Genomic DNA, 15,779 nt, shown 5'->3' with positions numbered 1-15,779 from the left:
ACTTTCAGACTTTTCCCAAAATATCCTTATTTACAATATGCAAGAAAGATACCATGTAATTACTTTATTTCCTCTTTCAAATTCCCTTTAGGATGAGGGATAGGTGTGGATGGAGAGACATGAACAGATGGATAGACAGACAGACAGACATATACATTCCCAAACAGTCTCATCTTGCCTAATTTACATCTATGGTCAGACAGACTTCAACCTAGATTCTAATATTGGGTTGTCCAAAAAGTCAGTTACATTTTTTTCTATACAAGGGCTCTAGTGAATGCTTAGTTGTCTTTAACTTTATTGGAAACAATTTTATAAGATTTTATTATGACAGTTGTCATATCAGTATGTGTTAAAAAAATTACCAAAATTGGTAAATTTTTGTGTAGCCATTTTAATACTGAAGATGGAAGAAGATAACGCAACATTTTTGGTGTATTATGCTTTATTATTTAAAGGAAGGTAAAAACACAACTGAAATGCAAAAAAAAGATTTGTGCAGTATTTGGGGAAGGTGCTGTGACTGATCAAACGTGTCAAGTGGTTTGCCAAGTTTCTTGGTACAACTGACATTTTAGCCAAATGGTTCTTTGCTGTGGGGCTGTCTTATGCACTGGAAGATGTTTAGGAGCACACCTGGCCTCTACCCACTAGAAGCCAACAGTGGGAGATAGCCAACATACTTAAAATATCCAAATCAATAAAGTTATTGGTGAAAATGAAAAATGTGTCTTTTATTTTACGGAAAAAAACTAAATGGACTTTTTGGCCAACCCAATATATCCTCCAAAAACCCACAGTACTCAAAATGCCTTGCCTCGTCCCAGAGTTTACTGGGAAGAGCTTCATATTCAGTCCTTTTAAAAATAAAACATTTTTCTCCTTTTTTCTCCTTTTTTCACATGCAGTCTTATTTTCTTTTAAATCCACACCTGAGGATATGTTTATTGACTTTAGAGAGAGAGAGTAAGGGGAGAGAGGGAGAGAGCGAGTGAGGGAGAGAGAGAGAAACATCAATGTGAGAGAGAAACATGAATTGGTTCCTTCTATACATGCCCCAAATGGGGATCAAACCCGCAACCTAGGAATGTGCCATGACCAGAATTGAACCAGCAAGTTTTTGATGCATGGGCCAATACTCCAACCAACTGAGCCACCTGGCCAGGGCATATGCAGTCTTCTTTTTTTTTTTTTAAGATTTTTATTTATTTATTTTTAGAGAGAGGGGAAGAGAAGGAGAAAGAGGGAAAGAAACATCAGTGTGTGGTTGCCTCTCACACATTCCCTACTGGGGACCTGGAACACAACCCAGGCATGTGCACTGACTGGGAATGGAGCTGGAGACCCTTTGGTTCACAAGCCAGTGTTCAATCCACTGAGCCACACCAGCCAGGGCATGCACTCTTATTTTCAATAAGACTTATTTTCAGTAAGATTGTCGCTCTGTTTTATTTCTACCCATAATGTTTATCAGAAATAATAATTCCATGAGAACGGGAACTGTGTCTCTCCTTCATCCCTGTGTGTCCATCCTCAGGCACACTGCCTGACACCAACAAACAACAGATGTTTGCCAAATGATTCCCTAGATTTTATGCTCCATCCTCTTTGTACTACATATTCTCCTAACTTAAGTTGTACTTTATCCATATTTGTATAATTCTAATTATCCTTAAAGACTTTTTCTGAACTCTCTCATTTACTTCCCCTTAATTATCACCTTTATTGCCTTATGCTTTACCCCTCTCCTTCTGTAACACTTATTTCTCTGGGATTTGGAACCTGTCTATTATAGCTGATTATCTAAGCTCTCTTTGACCTTTTCCATGTTAGTCTCCTAAAATGTGTTTACTATCCTTCCCGAGACCTCTTCTTTTTTTCTGTCTTCTAAGCACATGTTCATCTCTCTCTCTTTTTTTTTTTTTCTGGTAAAAATTACCTTCTCCTGGTATTTTCCTATAGCATTTCTTGCCCATCCACAGGTACTTCATTTATTTTCCTCTAATCTTTTTTTTGTCTATTACCTAAAACCTAACCTGTATATTTCTACCACCTCTTTCTGAAGTTCTTTTAATGTTTTCCCCATCCTACATGGCTGCTTTGAATTAATTTTGGCAGCTATTACCATCTCAGTTGCTCCCCTTCTCTTTTCATTCTGGGACCTTGGAAATGGCTCGCTGTGCAGGCTTCACTTTCATTATGACCTGTTCTTGGGTAATCGGCACAATGATGACCATGGACCCCAAAGGTTATATATAATTGGCTTTTTCTGGCTCCTTTATCTCCACATCAGATAGATATATTTTTCCTGATTATATCTCAGGCTCAGATGATTTCTAGAAACAATTTTGTCTTCTGTAACATAACTGTCAAACGTGGCTGATGCTCAGAATTACCTGGGGAGTTTTAAGAAACATACATTCTTGCCTCCCTTACCCCACTCCAGTGTGATTCAGTAGTCTGGGAATGGACCTAGGAATCTCTTTTTTAAAGTTCAAGTGACTCTGATAAGCAGCCAGGCTTAGCGATTACTTATCTAAAGTATGTCTTTGGCTGGCATCTATACCAGCAGAATAAAAATGGAATGTCATTAAAATAACAAATAGGTATTAAATGCTTATTCTGTGCCAGCTCTTGTGCTAAGTATTTTACAAGTTTTACTGTATTTAATTCTCACAATCACCCTGTGAGGTAGGCTGTCCATTTTGCAGATGAAGAAACTGTGTCTTCTATCATATGCCTACAGTAGATTCTGTATATTCTGTCAAGCAGTCCCAGACCAGAGTCAGTGTTCATGACCACTGTGCATATACTAGACCAGGTAGGTGACTAACCTTGTTTTCTTAACTACTCTTTCATTGCACACATATTATTCAGTCAACATTCCAAAGACACATGCAAGTTTTATTGACATGTTAAAGTAGTAGTCTCTCTTGAAGCAAGCTTTGGTTGAAACTATACTGTTACATTTGTAAAGAATAAGCAAGGTGTTTGGTCTTGGTAGGCTATAATGAATCACCATAAAGCTTTTTACTCACTCATTCATTTTTCTTCATTCATTTATAGAGCATTTACTGAATATTCACTATATGCTAGGCCTGAGGATACAAAGTATTTAGTCTGTTCAGGAGAATTACAGTGTTGGTTTATTCATTCATTCTGTCACAAGAAAATATTTATTGAATACCTACTAAGTGAAAGACACCACAGAAAGCCTAGAAATACAGCAATATACAAGGAAAAGGAGAGAGATCTGGGTAAAGGGTACACATTTTAGAGTCACCAGCACAACTGAAGTTTTCTGAGTGAATAGGATTACTTAGGAAGAGAACAGAAAGAGGAGATGAGGACCTCAGACAGAAAACTATGAACTATAACACTTAATAACAAATAGAGGTGAAGCCAGCAAAGGAGACTACATAGAACTGAGAGATAGAAGAAAAACAGAAGTCTTGGTGTCATGGGAGACAAGAATACACAGTGCTGGGTAAAAATATGATGAGAAGCAGGAAGAGAAAATAAAGATGTGAACAAAGACAATTCTCTTTTCAAGAAATTTGACTCTGAAGGGGAAGAAAAACAAGTATTTTTTAAGTGCTGAGGAGAAAGTATAGATCGATTGAAATAAGAGGAGAATGTAATAATAATAGTATAAGGTCTTTGAAAAGATGGAGAAAATTGGATACAGACAACAGGTGGAGAGACTGATCCTGGAGAACAAATAGGAAAGACATATGAGTAGAGATGTGGGTATGCCTATATATTTGTCAGTGAAAGTTTTATCAGCTCCTGTGCAATTCTTGGACAAGCAGAAGAAATATCACTTGCAGGGCTGGAAGAAGAAAAGTAGTTTAAATAGGGGTTAAGGAGTGAGGGGAAGTCTGAGGACAGTAAAAGCCTGAAAGTTGTTGGAACAGGTATGTGGACTAGAGAAATGCAATTTATAAGAGCCATTGAGGAAATTCCAGCCAAGATGGAGGTGTAGGTAGAAACGCTTTGCTTTCTCACACAACCAAAACAAGGATAACAACCAATTTAAAAACAATAAACAACCAGAACTGCCAGAAAATCAAACTGCAGGGAACTCTGACAACCAAGGAGTTAAAGAAACATTCATCCAGACCAGCAGGAGGGGAAGAGATGGGCAGCCAGTGGGGAGAAGACACACAGCAAGCTGGCAAACCGTGTGGGCCAGGCATGGCTGGCTGACTGGGAAACTAAAGATGCAAAACCTCTAGCTGTAAAATACTGTGGGGGCTGCAAAGGCAGGAGACACCCCCAGTCTCACAGGAGAGTTCATTGGAAAGTGGTGCTAGAGTGGAGCAAGTGAGCGGCATTATTCCCTCTCTCACCCTTCCTGCACAGACTGCACCACAACACAGCAAAGAGGGCTGCACCACCCTGAGGACTACCTAAGGTTCCGCCCCCTTACAACATAACAGATGCACCAAGACAAAGAAATATGGCCCAAATGAAAGAACAGATCAAAACTCCAGAAAAAGCTAAACAACAAGGAGACAGACAAGCTTACTGATGTGGAGTCCCAAACACTGGTAATCAGGATGCTCACAGAATTGATTTAGCTCATTCACAAAATGGAGGAAGAAATGAAGGCTATACAAAGTGAAATAAAGAAAAGTATACAAGGAATCAACAGTGAAAGGAAGGAAACCAGGACTCAAATTAACGATTTAGAACAAAAGGAAGAAATAAACATCTAACTAAAACAGAATGAAGAAACAAGGATTCAAAAAAATGAGAAGAGGCTTAGGAGCCTCTGGGACAACTTTAAACATTCCAACATCCAAATCATGGGGTGCCAGAAAAGGAAGAGCAAGAAGTTGAAAACTTATTTGAAAAAATAATGAAGGAAAATTTCCCCAATCTGGCAAAGGAAATAGAATTCTAGGAAGTCCAGAAAGCTCAGAGTGTCCAAAAAAAATTGGACCCAAGGAGGAACACACCAAGGAGCATTATAATTAAGTTACCCAAAATTAAAAATAAGGAGAGAATCTTAAAAGCAGCAAGAAAAAAGGAGACAGTTACCTACAAAGGAGTTCCCATAAGACTGTCAGCTGATTTCTCAAAAGAAACTTTGCAGGCAAGAAGTTTTCCAAGTCATGAAAGGCAAGGACCTACATCCAAGATTGCTCCATCCAGCAAAGCTGTCATTTAGAATGGAAGGGCAGAAAAAGTGCTTCCCAGATAAGGTCAAGTTAAAGGAGTTCATCATTATCATGTCCTTATTATATAAAATGTTAAAGGGGCTTACCTAAGAAAAAGGAAGTAAAACAAAACTATGAACAGAAATGACAACAAACTCACAACTATCAACAACTGAACCTAAAATAAATAAATAAATAAATAAGCAAACAACTAGAACAAGAACAGAATCACAGAAATGGAGATCACATGGAGGGTTATCAGTGGGGAGGGGGAAGGGAAAATGGGAGGGGAAAGGTAGAGGGAATAAGAAGCATAAGTGGTAGACATAAAATAGACAGGGAGAGGTTAAAAATAATATAGGAAATAGAGAAGCCAAAGTATTATATGTACAACCCATGGACATGAACTAAGGGGGGCTAGGAAGGCTGGAGGGTGAGAGGGTGCAGGGATGAAGGGGGGATAAAGGAGAGAAAAATGGGGGCAACTGTACTAGCATAATCAATAAAATGTACTTAAAAAAAAAAGGAAAGCCAGTTGATGTAGCTGATTACGTACCCGTCTGGTTATACAATTTTCTGCAGCTGTGCCTGAAATCAGCATGTAAAGGAGAGAATAATTGCAAGGAACTAAACCAAAACAAAAGAACATGGATTCTTAGCTCAAACGAGGAAAGTAAAGAATGAACAGGGCTGCTGGAAAGGAAGAATGAAAGGATCAGCAGTTCAGATGAAGTTGAAAAAAGTATAGTTTATTCAGCAGTTCTGATCTTTTTTGATCTATTCTCCCACAAATATTTAAGTTTGAAGTTCATAATCTAAATTTCAAGGACTTGAAATCCGATGATCAGGTTTATGTTACACTAAATTAATAATCAAGGACTTTGGTAGTCATTAGTGTTGGCAAATATTCCTATAATAGTTCTCATCCCAGGCACTTTGTAGGATTGCCCCTCCCCATTCCTTTGAAGTTGGATGAGGGAGGGGCAATGAAATGTGAGCAAAATGACATGAACCACTTCCAAGCATAAGCAATTAGGAGCATAGTTCGTCACTCTCTCATTCTACCACAGCAACCAATATTTCAATAGTGTCTTCTTAGTTGGCCTGAGTCCCAGAATGAGGAACATACAGAGCAATACCTCTTGTCGAGCCACAAAAGGTATTTTGGGTGACTGATAAATTTTAAAGCCAAGTAAGCGGGTACAGATGGTGGGCTATGAAAGGGAAGGAGAGAATGAGAGGTGGGTAGGAAAAGCAAGGCAGACCTGGAAAGTATGAGAGCAAGAGTCTCCTCCCTATCTGCCATATCAAGCCCATAAGGCATTTCCACTTGCACTTCTCACAAAGTCCTGAAACTTGAAATTTAAAAAAAATCAAAATAATTTCTCCACAAATTAGCAGTCCTTCTCAACTTCCCCATTACTTTCAGTGCCATCGCCAACATTTTGATTCTGCTTCTTCTCCTCATCCCATTCACCAGCCTATCAATGCCTATAACTGCATGCATTCACACCCCATATAAGCCATGACCAAGTCCTGCCAATTCTTTTTCAATTTCTCTCAGATCTGACTCTTAATTCTTTTTATGTTCATGGTGACCACCTTGATCTACATGGACTACTCTGGTCTAGCTGTGCTAGAATTTAAGCTCCGTAAGAAGAGAGATCTTATTTATTTGCTCACTCCTGTAATACCCTGACACAGTGCAGGCACTCAGCATGAGGACATTTCCAAACAGTAGTGAGAAACATCTTTGCAAAAACTTGTTCTCCATCAAGTCTTTCCTCTAGTCAAGATCCGGTGATTGAGTACTTTACACCATAGTGCAGAATCTAAAACTCTTCTACCAAGAATTTAATGCCTCCCATAAAGTGGGCACCCTTTTCTCTCTCCAGTGATCAGAAATGGTCTCCATGAAATAGTCAAGGCAGTTCCAACGATCTCTAATAATTAAACTACTCTTTACTGTGTCCATGCATTGTCAGCAGTGTGTCCTTCCCTTTCCTTTTTACTACTAAAAATTACATTGACTCCTTTAAAATCAGAACCAAAACTTAAATTGATTCTACAGGAGTTATGCTAACTTTTATAGATAAAAATTTCGTTACATTCACTGTCCCCATCCTTCCAATATGCTTCCAATTTTTTATACTCTTAGGCTCTAGTCACACCTTCCACCTCCAGGTCTCCTCTAATTTAGTGATGTCCCAGGACCTCATCCCAAGACTACCCACCAATGTTGCCAAATCTTGTTTTAGATCCTGAAGGTGCCTTTACTTTCTTCCTATGTTAATTTATTCAGCATATATTTATTTTGCACAAGTCACTGCTCTAAGCACTGGGGATATTGCAAATTACAAAAACAAAAATCCTGCTCTCCTATGAGGCTGGGTATACAATAAAAAGTCATACAATATATTAAAAACTAGTAAGTGCTGTGGAAAAAATACAGTAGAGATGGAAAAGAGGGGAAAGCCTCAACAAAAAGATGTCATTTGAGCAAAGACTTGTAAGAGTGAGAATTACCATGCAGCTAACTGGGGGAAGTGTCCTAGGCAGAGGGTACAGCCAGTGCAAAAGCCTTATCATAGGGGAATGACTTATGTTTCAAGGAACATCAAAGAGGTCAGTGTAGTGTGAATCAAGGAGCAACAAGAAGGGTAGTAAGAGATGAGGTTAGATAACTGTGAGGGATGGTATAGTGCCTGCAATTGAGATGGAAGCCACTGGAGTATTTTGGACAGATAAGGAACATGATCTAACTGACATTTTAACACAATGTTGTGCTGAAAATTGTTTGAAGTGGGAGTAAGGACAGAAGAAAGGAGGCCAATTACACTATCACCAATAGTCTAAGCAAGAGATGGTAGTAATTTAGACCAGGATGGTAGTAATCAGGGTAGGGAGAAGTGTTTGGATTCTGGATATATTTTAAAGCTGAGTCAGGATTTACTAATAAACAGGACATGGGGGTGAGAAGGAAAGAGACAAAAATGACTACAAAGTTTCTGGCCTGAAGAATTGATAGGAAGGAGTTACCGTTAGCTGAGTCAGGGGAGACTGTGAACAGAAGTTTTGGGGTAGGGGAAAGATCAGGGAGGGATTTGGCTTTAGATAGGTTAGGTCCAAAACCGTATTTGCCATCCAAGAGAAGATGATGAGCAGGGAATTGGATAGCAAGCCTGGAATTCAAGGGAATAGTCTGAGCAAAAGACAGAAATTTGGAAACTATCAGTGTCTAAATATTTAAAGAGGTGGCACGGATTGAGTGCAAAGAAGAGGTCCAAGGCTACACCTTGAAGCATTCTATTTGAGGATGAACCTTCTAGAAAAGAACAAGAAGGAATAGCAAGTGAGGTAGAAGGAAAGAAAGCTACCATTTCCCAAAAGCCAAAATGAAGAATTTGTTTCAGGGAGGAGGAAGTCAAATCCTGCTCATAAGTGAAATAAATTGATGACTGAGAATTGACAAGTGGATTTAGCAACACTGAAATCACTGGTACCTTGAAAAGGACACTTGGTGGCGTGGTGGGAGCAAAAGCCTGGTTACTGTGTATTTAAGGGAATGCATTTAAGCTATTCTCAACATAGACTATCAGAGGAATTTACTTTTCAACAAAAATCATTCTACCGAAGGCCAAAATAGGGTTACAGCTTACTTGCTACAAAAGTTAACTCTACTGATCATACTCATTACTATCAAATAAAAAATTTGATGATAGAGTTGCCCCTCAGTCTTCTGATACTAATTTTCCCTGCACTGAAAAGTTTGCTTCAGTTCTCAGCACACAGAGTGAGGATATGTTCTAGAGTTTCTAAGGGTTCCAATTTAATATAGTTTTGTTCTGTTAATAAAGGGGAACCCTTATATGTGCAATTATTTTATGCCACTATAAGAGTTTCTATATTAAAATCTTTTCTCAAACCAAAAATAATTGTTTTCAGACAGGGGCTGGGGAGAGGGAAAAAGGAGAGTTTTGTTCAATGGGTATAGAGTCTCAGTTTTACAAGATGAAAAAGTTCTAGAGATCTTTATACAATAATATGCATACAGTAAACATTACACTTAAAAATGGTTAAGATAGTAAATTTTATGTTATGTATTTTTACTACCATCTTTAAAAATTTCTTTCAGACTATATTCATTTTGAAAAATACGTACACTATGCAGTTAACTCAAATAAATCTCTAACTGGAGGTATTCCATAAGTAAATTGGAGGAATAAGTGTTTCTCATTTGGGGAAGGGGCACCATTTAAAGAAGTAAAACTTGTAAAAAAAAAAAACTTTCCCTACTAAAGTATAAAATAGTTTCCTCCAGGAAAGGCAAGAGATACTATATAGCATTAGTGTAGAAGCATTAAGTATAAGAATGTGTCATTTATAAGTAGAATGTACATAAGCACAAAACCATCTTATATGGGAAGTTTTTATCCATATTCTTTAGTAACATGCTCTTTCAAGTTTTTCTCTAGGTCTTTTTAGTTGGTTCTATAGTAACTGTTCTTTCCTCCCTTGATGTTAGTTGCTCTTCTCTGGATCTGTCCTAAACTTACATCATGTAATGAAAACTGAACAAAGTGCTGCAGGTAAGAAAAGACTATAATTATGTAAAGGCCTAATGGCATAGTGTTTAAAAGAACAGGCACTAAGGTTAAATTGCCTGGGTCTGAATTCAGAACCCTTGACTTATTAGCTCTATAACCTTGGCATACTGCTTAACTTCTCTTAAGTTGCAGTTTCCTCATCTGTAAAATAAGAATATTATCTGCCTCACAGGGCTGTTAAAAGTATTATATCTGAGATAAACAAATCCAATAGTGCCTGACAAATAGTTAAGCACTTAATAAATGTAAGTTGTTGTGGTGGTGATTATTGTTGTTATTATTATTTAAAAGGGCTGTTTTAAATTTAGACCCATAATTCTTGCCTAAACTTCTGCAGTAATGTATTTCCTAACTAATCTTGGCTTCAATTTTCTTTTCTCTACAATTACCCTCCATACTATGTCCATAGTTATCTTTTCAAAATAAAAATTTGACTATATTGTCAATGGTTTCTTAAATATGACACCAAAAACATGGGCAACAAATGAAAAAACATATAAAATTGAATTTCATCAAAATAACAACTTTTGTTCATCAAAGGACACTATCAATAGAGTGAAAAGCCAACCCACCAGGCAGGGAGAAAATATTCGCAAATCATATATCTGATAAAGGTTTATATCTAGAATAAGTAAAGAATTGCTACAACTCAACAAAAACAGACAATTCAATTCAAAAATGGGCAAAGGTCTTGAAGAAACATTTCTCCAAAGGAGATTAAAAAATGGCCAAGGGGCACATGAAAAGATATTCAACATAATTAGTAATCAGAGAAATGCAAATTAAAACCACAGAGGGATACAACCTCACACCCACTAGGAAGGCTGTTGTAGACAAACAAACAAACAAACAAACAAAAAGAAATAAAGAATGATGATAAGGATATGGGGAAACTGGAACTCTTATGCATTGCTGGTGGGAATGTAAAATGGTGCAGCCACTGTGAAAAACAAGTTTTACAGTTTCAAACATAGAATTACCATGTGACCTTAACAATTCCACTCCTAGATGCATACCCAAAAGAAATAAAAACAGAGACTTAAACAGATCTCTGTATATCAATATTCAAAGGAGTGTTATTCATAAAAGCCAAAAGTTGGAAATAAGTGTCTGTCAATAGATGAATGAATAAACAGAATGTAGTATATTCCATACAATGCAATATTATTTAGCCATAAAGAGCAAGTTCTGATACATGTTACAACATGGAGAAATCTTGAAAACATTATGCTAATTGAAATAAGTCAGCTACAAAAGGACAAATAGATATGATCCCACTTATATGAAGTATCTAGAATAGACAAGTTCGTAGGAACAAAAAATAGAATATACAGGTTAGCAGGGGATGAGGGAGGGAGACAGTTATTGCCAATGGGGAGAGTTTTTGTTTGAGACGATAAAAAAAAAAAAGGCCTAAATATGGACAGTGGCAATAATTATGTAGCATTGTAAATGTAGTTAATGCCATTAAATTGTAAACTTAAAAGTGATTAAAATAATAAACTTTATGTTGTTTATATTTTACAGTAAAAAACAGTAACAGTCTAGCCCCACATATCTTTACCGGTAGCAACAAACTCCCTTCCCTCTCACCACCAGTGAAGGTACAAACATACTTTCAAACTTCCCTAAGTTACCTTATGATCCTCCTGTCCTAAACCCTTTCTATGTTTGGTAAACTACTCTTCATCCACTGGGATTCATCTTTAGTGAATCTTTTCTTTTCTGACTTACCTCAAGCAGTTAATCAACTGTTCTTTTGTACTTACAAGTCCTTTCACAAATAATTCTACTATAGCATTTAATCATGCATTATATTGGGTTGGCCAAAAAGTCCATTTAGTTTTTTCCATGAAATAAAAGACACATTTTTCATTTTCACTAATAATTTTATTGACTTGGATATTTTGAGTATGTTGGTTATCTCCTGCTACTACTGGCTTACAATGGGTAGAGGCCAGGGGTGCTGCTAAACATCTTCCAATGCATAAGACAACCCCACAGCAAAGAATTATTTAACTAAAATGTCAATAGTGTTAAGCAACTTCACAAACCACTTTTGACACGTTCGATCAGTCACAGCACCTTCTCCATACACTGCACATATCTTTTTTTGTATTTCAGTTGTGTTTTTACCTCTCTTGAAATAATAAAGCATAATATGCCAAAAATGTTACGTATCTTTTTTTTAATGCACGCTGATATGACAGCTGTCACAATACAATCTAACAAAATTGTTTTGAATGATGTTAAAGACAACTAAGCACTACTGGAGCCATTATAGATAAAAAATATATATAACGGACTTTGTGGTCGACCCAAAAGGTTATTTCTCTATGTGTTTCCCTATCAGAACCAGTTCCTTGAGGACAAGTATTAAATCTTACCATCTTTCTATCTCTAGCATGGAGAACATGGTAAATATTCAACTTTCCCAAATAAATGACTTATGCATATAATGTGCTTTGAAAAGTAATCAAGCACTATATCAGTAAAAGGACTTATTTCATTTTACCCTTTGTGAATTTATTTCAAATTACTTTCCAGCTTATGAAATAAGTCCCTGATGTTATGTAATATATAAGATAACTAATTTTTTTCATTATAATCCCACTAAACTAATCCCAGGGTTTTTTTTTTTTACATTTAATTGCTAAATTGAATCAAAAAATATTTTTCAGTTTCTAAATGAAGAAAATGCTAACTAGATGAACACCCATGAATTTCAAAGAAAGGGTACACTCTATGTATGCTAGAAAGATGAGTTGATTCTGAATGGTCTTACATCACAATATTTTTATTATGTTTTTCAAAAAAGCAGGATAACCAGGTATGTAGATAATATCTGTGGTAACCCTCGCACATATTTATGCATATTCTGGTTAAGACCCAATGCAACCTGCTGAATCAATCATCAAATATTTACTGAGTCCACTCACAGCACACAACGCCAAATATGTAAGTGTTTACAAAGTTTAGAGTAGATTTCTGTAGTCAGGAAATTCACAAAATAAAGGTGAATGACATGAAAAAAGTAGATCCAATATATATGTGCAGATATGGTCATTCACTCAACAATTTGTAACTGGGTATGAACCAAGTACTCAAAACATATGCCAGGAACAGTGGGAATACAAAAATTAATAGAACATGCAGCTCTGCTTGGCTCACAATCTAGTTATGGAGAAACAATTAAAAATAAATAATTAGAGTAATTAACATTGACAACTCTTCCTCAAAACTCTTTTCCTTAGGCCTACATGATACCACAGTACCAGCTTTTTCTTACTCTCTCTAGCTACTCATCCTCAGTTATTTGAACCTGCTCGTCCTCTACTACCCTTATATGTTGCAAGTCTTTGCTTTATATGTTCAGCATCTCACTCTAAACCTAGGCCATTCCTATGACTTCAACAACAATTACAGATAAATCTGTTCTTAGTCATTTCTGCTGAGTTCCAGACAGTTATGTCTAACTGCCTAGTTGTTATTTTATAGATTCCTCAAGCTCAATTTACCTAAAATTGTACACTTCTCAAGCTAACTTCTAATCTAAGGTTCCTTTCTGAGGTCACAGCACCACCATCAACTGGGTTGCACAAACCAGTATCAAGGGATTCTTCTTTGACTCTCCATCACCCGTTAAATGTATTATGAAATCTTGTTAATTCTATTTCTCCCCATTTCTGTTCCTTAAATGACCCAGTGTGTCTCCATCAAGGTGCTACTGGCATTTGGAGCAAGAGAGTTCTTCAAAGTTAAGGTGCTCTCCTGAAATACAAAACATCTAGCCTTCCAGGATCCATGCCTAAATGTCATTGACACTCCCCAGTCATTAGAACTAATCAAAATGCCCTCCTGAGGCTGGTACTGGCCAGGTTAAGAATTATACTGTGCTTGGTTGAAGACTCCATAATCTTCCATCAGCACTATTAAAACAATTTTTTTAAATAAAACCCTTATAAGTAATTCTTTTCCTACATCAACTTTTTCTTCCCTCCAGTCATTTTCCTATTTTATAGCCAGAGTAATGTTTTAAGCTCAATTTGATCAAATAACTCCTCTATTTAAAACTCTCTGATGTTTCTGACATTAGGAGAAACCATTTAGTCTTTTGCCATTAAGGATAATGTTAGTGGACAAGAAGGCAGTGTGGGTAAATATGGCTCACCACCTCATACAACCATATCAAAAGTACAAATAAACTATAGGACAACCAGCATTCAGAACCATGAGAAACTGCATGAATAGAAGTCCTACAACTACAGATTTACAGAAGAAACCACACTGACACTGGTAGGAGGGGTGGTGACATAGAACAGGCTGATCCCACACCTGTGTGTGACAGATAAAAATCAGAAAGGATAGCTCAGCAGCCAGTGGTCCCAGTCACATACTAGGCCCCCCACCCAGAATTACAGTACCAGGAAGGTAGGTGTCCATAACTTCAACCAGCAGGGATTGAGACAATGGAAGACAGAAACTGCTAGAATCTCAGGCAGTTCCTCTTAAAGGACCCATGCAGAGACTTACTCAGTCTCACTTTCTCTGAGCTCCATGCTGGGGCAGCAGATTGAAAGGCATAAGAGACACATGGAGAGAAACTGAATTGTCGGGCATCAAGGCAAGAGCCAGGGGCAGCATTCTCCTAGACAAAAGTGCTGGCAGAGGCCATTGTTCCTTTTCTGAGCCCTACCCCTACAAAGACACACAGCCAGCAGGCGGGCACTATCACTGAGACTCCATCAACGTGACTCACACTATTTACCCCAACCTGGTGATTCCCTGAGGCCCTGTCCCACCCAACTTTCAGGCCCACACAAGCTATTTCCAGTGCCTTTTCCATATGAATGGCTTGTCTTAGACCATGCTGCAGATTTTCCTAAATTCTCTCAAACATATGGCATCTGGTTTTAGCAAGCCCCTTATCTCTTGCTAAGTGGCCCCATGCCCAGCACTAGCAGCAGCTGGCCTTGGTTCATAACTTGGTCTTTCCTGGGCATATGTAAGCCCAGCACAAGTAGCATCCATCTGTAGATTGTTTTGTAGCTAGTGCTGTGTGACCCCAGACAGAACACAGGTGGTAGCTGACTTTGGACATGACAACAGCAATCTGGTCAACTACAATCCAGCAATCTGCTCAACTACAAGAGGAGGGTGTACTCAGTCCACATAGTAAATACCCATCTTGGATAATAGGGGAGGATGTGCCAATGGACCCTACAGGATACCTACTACATTAAGGCACTCTATCAAGCCTGGGAGATATAGTAGCTCTACCTAATACATAGAAACAAACACAAGGAGGCTGCCAAAATGAAGAGACACAGAAATATGGCCCAAATAAAAGAACAGAACAAACCTCCAGAAAAGGAGCTAAACAAAATGGAGAAAAGTAATCTATCAGATGCAGAGTTCAAAACACCATTTATAAGGGTGCTCAGGAACTTAGTGAGGACCTCAACAGCATAAAAAAGATCCAGCGAGAAACGAAGGACATGCTAATTGAAATAAAAAACAATATACAGGGAAGCAACAGTAGAATGGATGAAGCTGAGAGTCAAATCAGCAATTTGGAAAATAAGAAAGCAAAAAACAACCAATCAGAACAGCAAGAGTAAAAAGAATAAAAAAAAACAAAGATAGTACAAGGAGCCTCTGGAACAACTTCAAGCATACCAACATTCTCATCAAAGAAGTGCCAGGTGGAGAAGAAAAACAGCAAGAAATTGCAAACCTATTTGAAAAAATTAATGAAAGAAAATTTCCCTAACTTGGTGAAGGAAACAGACATACAAGTCCAGGAAGTACAGAGTCCCAAAGCAAGATGGATGCAAAGATGCACACACCAAGACACATCATAATTAAAATGCCAAAGGTTAAATACAAAGAGAGAATCTTGAAAGCCATTAGTTACTACAAAGGGGCTCCCATAAGACTGTCAGCTGATTTGTCAAAAGAAACTTTGCAGGCTAGGAGGGACTGGCAAGAATTATTCAAAGAGATA

General features: G+C 37.6%; 1 protein-coding gene across 4 annotated transcripts in view; it reads right to left on the bottom strand.

Annotated features, from left to right (window-relative positions):
- Positions 1 to 15,779, bottom strand: part of GOLM2 (golgi membrane protein 2) — a 111,461-nt gene that overhangs the window by 79,952 nt on the left and 15,730 nt on the right. The gene's annotated exons all lie outside the window — the stretch shown is intronic.

Source organism: Phyllostomus discolor, chromosome 1, assembly GCF_004126475.2.
Source record: "Phyllostomus discolor isolate MPI-MPIP mPhyDis1 chromosome 1, mPhyDis1.pri.v3, whole genome shotgun sequence".
Classification (NCBI taxonomy): domain Eukaryota; kingdom Metazoa; phylum Chordata; class Mammalia; order Chiroptera; family Phyllostomidae; genus Phyllostomus; species Phyllostomus discolor.
This window is presented reverse-complemented; position numbering and strand designations above follow the sequence as displayed.